Here is a 12727-nt window from a genome sequence, read left to right as displayed (position 1 = left end):
GGAAAAAAGGTAGTAAAAAATACTAAGAAACATTTTAAGGAAATATGACACATATTTATGGTAGCTGTTTCCAGGTAAGATTTGGGTGATTATTTTTATCACAAATTACTTTTGTGATACTTTGCAAATTATCTACAATGAGTATATATTACTCACACTCGGGAAAATTAAATAAAAATAGAGTAACTGCAGAACACATGTACATATCAAGTTTAGATCATGGATAAGGGACAGAAATATTTTAAAGAAAAAGAAAACCGTCATCTTATATGAATGAGCAAATAATGAGTATAAACTTTCAAAACAACTAATGAAAGAAGAAGTTTTGTTGTTTACTTCTTGGCTTAGCTGTTAGATGATGTGGATATGACTGAGTTCTGTTTAAATGGTAAATAATAGGGGCCCCTGGGTGGCTCAGTTGGTTAAGCATCTGACTCTTGATTCCAGCTCAGGTCATGATCTGATGGTTTGAGAGTTGCAAAAATAAGAAACGGTAAAAGAACACCCATGCCCTTTACCCAGATTATCCTATTTTTCATATTTTACTAGATATGTACACTTTATCTCTCCATGTATCTTGAAATATGTATTGAAATACACACAATTTTTTCTAAACCATTTGAGGGTAGGTTAACGTGTCATCATGACCTTTTACTCCTACTTCATTGTATATTTCCTAAGAATAGAAACCCTACTATTTTTGAGATGGGGCCTCTGAAGTGGGATGAAGAAGGAGAGTATGAGGAGGTTGTCTCCTTCTGGTCACTAGGGACCAATCATCCACGTTTTCTCCTTCTGTAACACCAACAGAGGTTGCAAACTATTGCACTAGACAAATGCCATTCCATCAATAACAACAATACCCCCAATATATATATATACACATAATTATAATTTAGATATATGTGCTCATCTATTATGTACCTTATAAGGCCTATTCTTAAACAAGGATAAGATAAAATTAAATACAAATACAAGTTGATAGTTTTCTTTCAGCACCCTCGAAGGTGTATACCGTGTCCTCACCTTGGACGCCATTTTTCTACACTGTGGCGGTAAACAGGAGAAGGACTGTCATCACTTCCAAAGCGGAGCCCCGGTTCTGCTCCCCAGATTGTACCCCCCTTACATTCTGTCAGTTCTCTCTATCACAATGCACTGTTTTATTACCTTCATAGTGTTTATTGCTGCTGGAAGTCACCTTGCTTATTTATGTGTTTACTTGTTTATTTCCTGCTCCCCCACCCCGCCCTTCCCCACTAGAATATAAGCTCCATGAGAGCCAAGATCTTGCCTCTTGTTCATTCCTAATTCCTTCACCCCTAAAACAGGGCTTGGCTCATAATGGGTGCTCATTAGATACTTATGCACAGATGCTCCCTGGCTCACATTCCAGCTCTACCCGCTGCTTGGTTCTCTACTCTCCCAGCAAACAATAGGGTAGGACCCCTGAGGGAGCAAACAATACCCTATCCTACATCTTAGAGAAGCTTCTCTGATTAAAACACCCCTGTACAAGGTGTGCAGCTGAGGACAATCTTCCTCTTTATGTAACACACAGGGCCACAGTCTCAAATCCAGAATGTAAAAGATATATATAATTAAAATATTCCTAAAGACATTTCTACTTCTTTGTAATCATTTATTTGTAAGCTGAACTATCATTTTTCACACAAAAGCTATCATTCTCACTCAATCCTGTCAGGCTGTTCTTGCCGTTTCTGCCCTAGGAGGGAAAAAAGGAAGATGTACAGGTACCTGATGGTTTTCCACACATCAAAGCCATCCAGAGGCTTGGTGCCTTTTGTGCTTCCCCTGGCCAGCTTCACGAGAGTCGGCAACCAGTCAGAAATGTGGATGAGCTCCCGGTTCTTCACACCCTTCTGCTTCAGCAAGGGGCTTGCCACAAAGCCCACTCCTCGAATGCCTCCTTCCCACAGGCTCCATTTTCTTCCTCGAAGGGGCCAGTTATTGCCCCCTGCCAATGTCTGTCCTCCATTATCTGAAATACAGTTAGGTCTTTGCGTGAGGACAATGGTAGACACATTTAAGAACAGAAAACTTCTTTTTTAAAAAAAATTGTTTTTGAGTGTTTATTTTTTTTCTTGTGGGTATTATTTTATGCAAAATAAAAAAATTATGGAGAAAGAAGACATACATAATTTTGGAGCTTTTTCTCCATGTGAAATTTTAAGGCACTGAAATTGACAATACAAATTCTCTTTTTAATTTATTTTCATGAAAACTGAAGAATTCCTTTTTTTTTTAATATGAAATTTATTGTCAAATTGGTTTCCATACAACACCCAGTACTCATTCCAACAGGTGCCCTCCTCAATACCCATCACCCACCTGCCCCTCCCTCCCACCCCCCATCAACCCTCAGTTTGTTCTCAGTTTTTAAGAGTCTCTTAAGTTTTGGCTCCCTCCCTCTCTTTTTTTTTCCTTCCCCTCCCCCACGGTCTTCTGTTAAGTTTCTCAGGATCCACATAAGAGTGCATGTTTATTTATCTTTGAGAGAGAGATAGAGTGCAAGCGGGGGAGGGGCAGAGAGAGGGGGAGACACAGAATCCGAAGCAGGCTCCAGGCTCTGAGCTGTCAGCACAGAGCCCAACACAGGGCACCGTGAGATCACGACCTGAGCTGAAGTCAGACACCCAACCGACTGAGCCACCCAGGCACCTCAAGAACAGAAGACTTCTAGGTTGCTTTTAAATGGTGCTTAAGAACTAAAAAGATACCTCCTCCTTACCTCTTCCAGTACCAAGAGGTACTCAACACTCTTTTCCACTCAACACTCCCTCCATTGCACAGACATAACCAGAGGGCAGTGTGGCACAACTCTGACATGAGACCTTCAAATCCCCTTGGATAAGGTCACTGAAAAACAAGGAAGCCCCCTGAAGATATCTGCTTGGGACAGAGCCCTGTACTAATAATCAATGATGAGGTTGCAATTGCATGCAGGCAATTTTGTGTCACATAGGAGAATGAATCCAGGTAAGCTGAGCTCCCCCCGGTACACGGAAAGAAACCTTAGGGCACCTGTGTGGCTCAGTCGATTTAGTGTCTGACTCTGGATTTCAGCTCAGGTCATGACCCTAGGGTTGTGGGACTGAGTCTCTCATTGGGCTCCTTGCTGAGTGTGGAGCCTTCTGAAGATTCTTTCTCCCTCTGCCCAGCTCCCCCACTCTCTCTCTCTCTCTAAAATAAAATAAAATTTAAAAAAGAAACTTCTGAGTGAAATTTCACTTAGTCCTACTGAGTGGGGACAGAAGACCTTTTCATTTTACTCACCTGGAAAAACTTTCTAACATTTACACTGGTAACTGAATTAAACTTCTACTCCCTAGTGATATGAACTCTTTTTTAAGTGTGAAAGTTGAAAATTTCCCCAGTGGGCTCAACGTCTCTGTAAACAGAGCAGTTGGGTGGAAAAAATAATTGCAAGTAAAGTTCCTCCTTTCTTGACAGGATGGCAAGACGAAGCTTAATCATGCACTGTGTCCAGGGAAGAGGGGTATTCTTCCAAAACAACTGAAGTTGAAGCCAGAGGAGAAGTTATGAGTGACTGAAATTAAGTATCTTACCAGCTGGTTGCAGCTCAGTTAGAAATTAAGTTGGACCGTAGGGAAGAGGAGAGATATTGCTTTTACAGTAAGGTTGGAGAATCATCAGTACCTCCAAAAGTATCCATACATTTAGGTGACTCTAGAGACACATTTGAAATAGCTCTTATTTGCATACATAGTACACTTGGATTAAATCTTTTTTTAGAAAACCACTGTTATCCAAAGGAGCCACATGAGGGCAGTATGACAGACCCGCTCTGTGATGTAAAAATCTAACACAGAAATCAAGATCAAAGCCACAGGAAACACACGGAAGGAAAAAGAACTAACATTTGTTAAGCACCTCCTATGCAACAGGCACCACTTTAATTTTACATTATCTCTCAAAGAATCTAAAGTCTGATCGGCCTGGAATCGAAGCCTCATGCTAACTGCTCAGTAGCTGTGTGACTCAGGGCAATACCTACCTCGGTTTCTTTATATGTAATGTAGAACCAATGATTCCTACCTCAGGTACTATGATGAAAATTAAATGACACCACTTACGATCACTGCTTGGCTGAGTACCTGGCACAACCTAAGTGTTCAATAAATGGTAGCTAGTATAATTTATAACAACTCAGTCTAGTATTATCCATTTTGTTGTTAAAAAAAAAAAAAAAAAGGAGTTTGACAAGTCCAAATAACTAAAAAGTGGCAAAGCTAGGCTTCAAACAAGGTCTGCGTGACTCCCCAGGTGCCTTCTGCCCTCAGAGCGCCATGTTCCTGACGTCCCTGGGCTAGATTGAGTTTTATGCCTACGGGCCACATAAAGCTTGACTTCCCTAGGAGAACCACAAGCAGAGTAAATCTCAGCAAAGTGTATACTCTTCCTCTTGATATAGCAGAAGGTGATGGTATCTCAAGGCGGTTATAGTTCCCTTTAGAGGAACCTTTGTTGCTGGTAAGAAATTCAAGGTTCTGCCTCTAAGGATGCTTCTGCTCATCCTTAACACACTAGGTCCCCGGATCTTCTGTGTGCTTTGCGAAGGGAGGGAGAAGAGTCTGGAGCTAGACTACATGAAGATAACAATTCTGCAGCACATGGGTGGGTGACAATTAGTCTTATCGTTTGCTATCACAGACTTAAAAGAACCTTTCCTAAAACCTTACATCTCTTCTTGACAAAAAGTCAAGGCCCAAACAGTCACCCAAGCCAGTTTATTCAATACGCTTTCTATTTTCCGTGAGCCAACCTGTATATTCCCAGCAAGAAGTCGCCATCTTTTGACAGAGGGAATGCCTCTGTATTGCTTATACCTCACAGAGTATGTCACCCAAAACCAACGTTTCAAAACTTAAAAGGAGGCACTGTTCATGTTATACAAAAATACACTGGAAAGAAACGTTTACACTCTGTGCCCTGAGGTCAAGAATGGCTGAGCTGGCACTATTATTTTCCCTCTGTTGTCTAGACTGCCATAAACGATACTGGCTCAGGGCTTTTAGCAGATGCCTGTTGTCTGTATTTTAAATAGATTCACTCCTTTGAGAGATCATATAATCTCTTCCAGTTCCACACACTTGTCAGTGCTCAATACAAAAATACTGGATGATGATGGTGGAGGAAATGCACGTGGAGATGAGGAGGAGGGGGGCTGGGGCTGCGATCTGACTGACGCTAGGAGCAGGTCTGACTCCAAAAGGAAAATACTCTGTGCTGTAATAGAGAATTTGGCCACTGTGGCTACTGTGGGAGCTGGAAGGGGTTTCTACATCTTAGCAGGGGAGGGTGCTGATGCAGTGAGTAGGACTGTTTTTGCCACTGCTCATTGGGCCGTTCTTCCCATCGGCAACGGTAAGGGATTCTATCATCTGCTATCAGTCATGTTTTCAAGAGCACTCTAGACAGAAAGCACTGTCAACTGGCACACTGCAATGTCTCTCGGACTCCCCTATCACCGAGCCAAGAGCACAAGTGGCAGCATAAAGAGGGCGATTTGGCTTTGCCAGGGGTCTGCATCTCTGCAGGTGACACCTGTCTGAAGGCTGCCACTTATCAGCTAAGGGGTAGAATCCACAGTTGGGCTCTTCAGAAATAGCGTTGTGCATCAGTTCCAGCACAGTCTCCTGGGTATTTCAAGAAGTTGGACATAAAACCTGATCACAGGGGCGCCTGGGTGGCTCGGTCAGTTAAGCATTCGATTCTTGGTATCAGCTCAGGCCATGATCTCATGGTGATGAGATCAAGCCCCTCGTCAGGCTCCACACTGAGGGTGGACACTGCTTGGGATTCTCTCTCTCCCTCTCTCTCTGTCCCTCCCCTGCTCACATGTGCTCTCTCTCTCAAAATGAATAAACTTAAAAAAAAAAAAAAACTGATCACAGTTGCAGCAAGAATACAATAAGCTCGGAGGTGGGGGACAGGGAAAGTGGGTGATGGGCACTGAGGAGGGCACTTGTTGGGATGAGCACTGGGTGTTGTATGGAAACCAATTTGACAATAAATTATATTTTAAAAAAATAAATAAATGGAAAATGAGCCTTAAAAAAAAAAAAGAATACGATAAGCTCATTTGAAATAAGGTTTCCAATATTGCTCACTTAAATCTGACAAATTAAAACTGAAAAAGACAATGGAACCATCACCATTTATTTTCTTTTTCCTTTCTTTTTATTTTTGAAAGAGAGAAAGAGAGAGAAAGAGAGGGAGTGAGCAGGGGAGGGCAGAGAGAGAGGGAGACACAGAATCCAAAGCAGGCTCCAAGCTCTAAGCTGTCAGCACAGAGCCCGATGCGGGGCTCGAACCCATAAGCCGTGAGATCATGACCTGAGTCGAAGTTGGATGTTTAACCAACTGAGCCACCTAGGTGCCCCACCATCACCATTTCAAACATGGTTCTTTTCACTTTCTGTCCTAATTTTCTTTTGGGCAGAAGTTACCTTTCGTTCTTGCTAAGAATTTTCAAGAGAAAATTTTGTTTCATTTCCTGACTTACAAAAAATCTTCCAAATCAATATAAGATGATTCCAACTAGTAAAGGAAGCTCTGAATTTTTTTTTTTCAGGGAAATAGTTTTTCCGCAATGTTTTTGGCAGAGGGAAAACCTAATTATAAACACTTTGCTGTCTAGAAAAGAAATGTCAAAAATAAATGTCGTCATATACAGATGGTAAATTTCACTTTATTATTCCTTACTGAACAAAAATAACTGTCAAAAGGTCATGGAAAAACATCGGTTAGCCAAAGATCTGAGCCAAAGCATTAAGTATATGACCATGAAGCCTCATCCTTACCCAGCTGATAAAAGTTAAGATGGAACCATGACAACAACATTAGTTTTTAGGACGACTCCCAAACAGTATAATGCTGTGGCTTGGCTGTGGAAAGCTGCCCTGAATATCGGTATATTTCCATCTCACTGCCCCCAACCTGGACTTACCCAAGACATCCTCCTCACTCTGACTCAGGGATCCTAAAAGAAAAAGCAAGAAAAGCTCCAACAGCCTCAAAGGGCCTGGACTTTCCTCTGAACAGGGCCAGCAACATAACTGTGACAAATGAGTAGACAACATGACTTCAAATACCAAGAAATACCAAGACACCTCCTTTTCTGAAAAAGAGGACTGCTTGCTGATGGTTGATTTTTTTTAGCCTACTTTTTTTTTCAAAACTTTTTAACTAAAATGCAAATTGGAGGGTTTGAAGTCATCTAGAGGATCAAGGAAACTCAATTTTCTCCTATGAAAAGATCTTGGAGAAAATACCTATCTGACACTGAATTTACAATTTAATGTTCTTCTCTGTCCCTCTTGTTCTACATTCAATTTCTTTTTTTTTTTTCATGTTTTTTATTTAGTTTTCCAGAAAGAGCGTAAGTGGAGGAGGGGCAGAGAGAGAGGGGGACAGAGGATTTGAAGCAGGCTCTGTGCTTACAGACAGAGAGCAGCAAGCCCCATGTGGGGCTCAAACTCACCAACCACGAGATCATGACCTGAGCATAAGTTGGACACTCAACCGAGTCACCCAGGCAGCCCTGTACATCAATTTCTGATTGAATGTGCATTCCCTTCTGCCAAGTCGATCTTTCAAATAGATTTCAAATCCATTCACCCCCATCTATCCCAGAGCCTCGGGTCTGGCACTCCTCCCACCTGGACTGGGGGTAACTTACAGATTGTTTCACTTTGTTGTCAGAGGCATCACTGTGAAACCCCAAACCAATCAAGCCATGTTCATGTTTAAAGACCTCTAATTGGTTTCTAATCAGGAAAAAGTTCAAACTTCAGCCCACATATAGAATCCTTTATATCTGGCCCCAATCTACTTATTGGGCATCAACTCCTGCCCTTCCCAAAGAAAGTGCCCTGTGCTGGGGCACGTGGCTGGCTCAGTCAGTGGAGCATGCGGTTCTTGATCTCCAGGCTATAGGTTCAAGTCCCACACTGGGTATAGAAATTATTTAAAAATAAAATCTTAGGGAGCCTTGGTGGCTCAGTCAGTTAAGCGTCCAATTCTTGGCTTTGGCTCAGGTCATGATCTCATGGTTCATGGATTCAAGCCCCACGATGGGCTCTGCAGTTACAGTACAGAGCCTGCTTGGGATTCTCTTTCTCTCCTTCTCTCTCTGCGCCTCCCCTGCTCACTCACACACACACTCTCTCGCAAAATAAATAAATAAACTTAAAAAAAATAATAATATCTTACAAAAAAGAAAAAGTGCCCTGTGCTTCATTCACAGAGAACTAACTTTGCCCTGTTGTTAGGGTATGTCATGCCCTTTCGTGCTCATTTTGCCTTTGTACATGTTGGTTCCTCTCCCTAAAATGCTCTCCCTCTTCTTTCCTGCCTGACTTAAATTTTAATTCTCAGGATAAATGTCACATCTTCTGTTAAACTTTTCATATACTGCTCTCCACCACCCCCCTGCCTAGACAGTGTCTCTGTACATCTGCACTTTATATACACCTTTCCTATCACACTTATCTCTATATCTTGTTAATTAGTTGTTCACTATATATTGTTGATTAGTTGTTCATGGGTTCATCTTCCAGAACTCTGCCTCCCAAGGACAAGGACAATGTCTCATTCATCTTTGCATTCCCAGGACCTAGCATAGGACCCACTGAAGAGAAGGGCTCAAGAATGGGGGTGGGGTGCAGAGTAAGGAACAAATAAACAAATGGAGAAAGGGCCACTAAATATTGAGACTGAAGGCACTAAAAGTTTCCTTTGCTTATTGGATAGTGTTTTCTGAGCCGTCATCTAGCCATTCCATGATCTTGACTTTTAAGAAACCGTTGTGTACAAAGATGCTGCTTATTTAATAGGATATTTGGGGGTGGGGGTGCCTCCTGGTCCCCGTGAGAATTTAAGCAAATCAAAGTCACGATACTGGAATTTTTAGTCCTATGTGGCCCCTGATCAGCCACACTGAAGTCAAAGGGGATTGTTTGAAAGCATTCGAGGGAGCGCGGTCCTGGCCAGGAAGAGAGTCCTCGCTTACCCCCTTAACAAATCTTTTGGGAGTGCTCACCATGTACCAAGAACCATTCCAGCTTTGGGGAAATGGGAGCCAGGAAGACAGACAAGGCTTGCTATCTCATGGAGTGAGTAGAAAAAGAGATACGATCTCTTCATTCATGGGCCTCTCAGAAGAGCTGAAACCAGAATGACAGGACAGGGCTGACCAGCATCAGAGAGGGGGAGCCCAGGAACTGAGAAAAGGAGGCTCCAGGGCCTTACTCAGTTACACATTGGATCGTGGTGTGCTCTGCATCAAGGCTTCTCCTTAATTAAAGATTAAGTTAACTATACTCTTAAGAACACTCTGTTGCCAGAACGTAAGGAAAACTTGAGCTGAATGATGACTAGATATAAACAAAAACGTGTCTAGCTGGCTTCCGACTGTCAGCGTTTTTCTCTATCATCCCCACTGCCACATTTCTAAGTTCACTGAAATGGATTCAAAGAATTGGAGTTAAGTGCTGTAAGTTTGGAGAGATTGCTCACCGTCTAATTTCCTCATTCGTAAAGTGAGGATAACAATAATGCCTATCTTAATATAGAGGCTGGCACAAAAGTAGTGCTCAATAAATATTAACCATCTTCACTGATGGTAATCACAACCAGCAGCAGCATCAACTAGCAGAAAAGCCTCCTATCTAGGTATTTATTACACATATACTAGATTTAGGTATTACAAGCGCACTCTAAAACCCCATGCTTTCATTAACAAGAAAAGATTTTATGCACAGAGCCCTTCTCAATTACATTCTCTTCTCTGTAGGTAATTTCTTGAGAGTCATAAAAACACAATGCATTTGAGGGATTTTTCTGTTATTTTGGGGACAGAGCCAGCTGACACCTTCCTGTTTCTAGGAGTCTAAATAAAGCATATCAATTATCAAGGAAACAGGAACAATGGCCATAGCCTGTGCTTCAAATAAAATGTCAGAAACTGAAGCTCTATTCAGTCATTCACTTGAATATTTGTAGGGGTTTCAAATGGTTTGCAGCACTCAGGGCAGATCAATGCTGTGAGCTCAGTCCCAGCCAGACACAGTCTGACTTACATCTGGATGAAAGAACCAGCAATGGGAGCGCTGCTGCTGAACTAGCATTGGGAAGATGCTGCTGGAATGGGCCTGGCAACCAGACCCCAAATAACTGATGCAGCCTCCAAAAGGGCTGAAGATAAAGGGATAGAGATGCAGGGAAAGGCAAAATCAGGAATAAATGAGGATTAAAAGGAAGATGATCCAGGGTGATAGTAAAAGATTTCTTCCTTTCCATGGGCCTAATGTCATGGCTTATAATGATGAGACACCAATGGGATTTTATCTCTCCTTTAAAATTTAAGGATGAGAAGACTCAAAAGTCTGTTGAAAGAGTTGAAACATTTGGTCTCTAAAAGTTATAATGTCAGGCGGGGGGGGGGGGGGGGGGCTGGGTCGGTCGGTGGAACATGCAACTCTTGATCTCGGGGTTGTGAGTTCGAGCCAATTCACGAAAGAAAGAAAGAAAGAAAGAAAGAAAGAAAGAAAGAAAGAAAGAAAGACATGCTGAAAATGGAACTGGAAACTGGAAAACAGTGTCCTAATTTATTATATATTGGTAGGCAAACATCTGAACTTTTTCTATAATTGAAAGTGTAGGTAGTCACAGATCTTAGTGATCCTTAAAAGTACAGAATGTTGTTACTCCCATTCGGGAGGCATGGATTTGGGCTCCATATTCCTGATCCCTATCAAGTAGCACAGGAGCCCAATGTCTACAGTATTTGGGGACCAGCAAAAGTACATGTTTGTTCTATCCCTTTTTTAAATTAAAGCCTTCCTTGTTTTCCCTTCAGTTTGATCTTGAAAGAATGCTTGATACTTTTAACTAATGAAGTTATGAATTTCAGGGCAAACTAAAGTTATTTGGCAGCTTGAGGGAGAAACATGGTTTACTCACAAATTATTCGGCTCCCTTTCCAGACCTGAAACTCCTTTAAGGCAGATTTTTTTTTTTTTAAACTAGGTATCTGTTTATCCATCAGTAATGCTAATTCAGAAGTAATAGATGAAAAAGTATCACAGAAGTGCTTCAGAGTCTGGCAAGTTTGAGAATAAGAGCGAAGTGAAAATAACAGCAACAGACAGAAAAAAGTAGAAGTATAGTTGTGAAAGAATAAGTGCATTAATTCCTCGTATGATATGAAACGATGGGAATTGAGGTCAATGATTTTTCAGAGAGAATTATGCCAGAGAAAGCTAAAATACTCTTTTTTGGGCAAGCATCCACTACTTTACTTTGTCTTTATGTTTCCAAATATATGATACAAGTTAAATGTTCTGAATTTACCTTTGATGCAGAAGCAACATTTTATTGGATGTCTACTTCAGAGATAGCGAGATACGCTTTTAGGGTTACCCAAAAAACACAATAAAACAAACTGAGTGACCCGGTGATTCTGTTTGCCCAACGCTCTTTTCTGAGGTTTGTTCAGTGCTAAAGCAACTCACTGAGGTATGGGTGTCCACTTACGGAAGAGAGACAAACAACTCATGAGGACACTGATCAACACAATTCTCTTTGAAGAACAAGGTAAGAGTGAAACATTTAATGGCAGAAACAAAAATAACCTAATATACCTAGATATTACAAAGTCTGTTACAAGAATTAACAAATAATTCTAACATTGAATGCATACTTAATAAAGATACAAGAACAAGATTCCCTTGGATTTGCAGATGACACTTGTTCCAAAGCCAAAGTAAAACAAACTGTGAATCCTCAGACTCTGGGTCCTCCTGATCATACAGGTGGCAGAACCCCTTCTGACGGGGTACACAGTGAGAGTGAGGAGAAATCAAGTAACACTGGACATTCCAAGCAGGTGCTCAGAAGGGAAGCCAGCTGGAGAAGAGGAAGTGTGGGAAGCAGTGAGGTCCCTGTGCTTAATGAGAAGCAAGAGGTTAAATGAAGGCATTTCACCAGGAGACAAAGGGATGTGGAAAGAGAGAGTTCTGAGAAAGACAAATACGATGTGATTTCACTCATATGCGCAATCTAAAAACAAACAACAAATAAACAAAAAGTGGCATCAGACCCATAAATACAGAGAGGAAACTGGTTGCTATCACGGGGCTGGGAATGGAAGGATGAGTACAATAAGTCAAGGGAAGTGGGAGACATAGGCTTCCAGTTATGGAATGAAGAAGTCATGGGCATAAAAGGCAGGAAATATACTCAACAGTACCGTAATAGTGATGTTTTGTGACAAATGCGACCTACACCAGTGGTGAGTATAGCATAACATATGGAGATGTTGAATAACTATGTTGTACACCTGAAACTAATGTAACACTGCATGCCAACTACACTCAAATTTAAAAATTATCAGGAAGGAAGGAAGGAAGGGAGGGAGGGAGGGAGGGAGGAAGGGAGGGAGGAAGGAAGGGAGGGAGGAAGGAAAGAAGGAAGGAAGGAAGGAAGGAAGGGAGGGAGGAAGGGAGGGAGGGAGGGAGGGAGGAAGGAAGGAAGGAAGGAAGGGAGGAAGGAAGGAAGGGAGGAAGGAAGGAAGGGAGGGAGGGAGGTAGGAAGGAAGGGAGGGAGGAAGGAAGGAAGGGAGGGAGGGAGGTAGGAAGGAAGGGAGGGAGGAAGGAAGGGAGGGAGGGAGGAAAGAAGG

Source organism: Panthera uncia, unplaced genomic scaffold (genome assembly GCF_023721935.1).
Source record: "Panthera uncia isolate 11264 unplaced genomic scaffold, Puncia_PCG_1.0 HiC_scaffold_363, whole genome shotgun sequence".
Lineage (NCBI taxonomy): Eukaryota > Metazoa > Chordata > Mammalia > Carnivora > Felidae > Panthera > Panthera uncia.
This window is presented reverse-complemented; position numbering follows the sequence as displayed.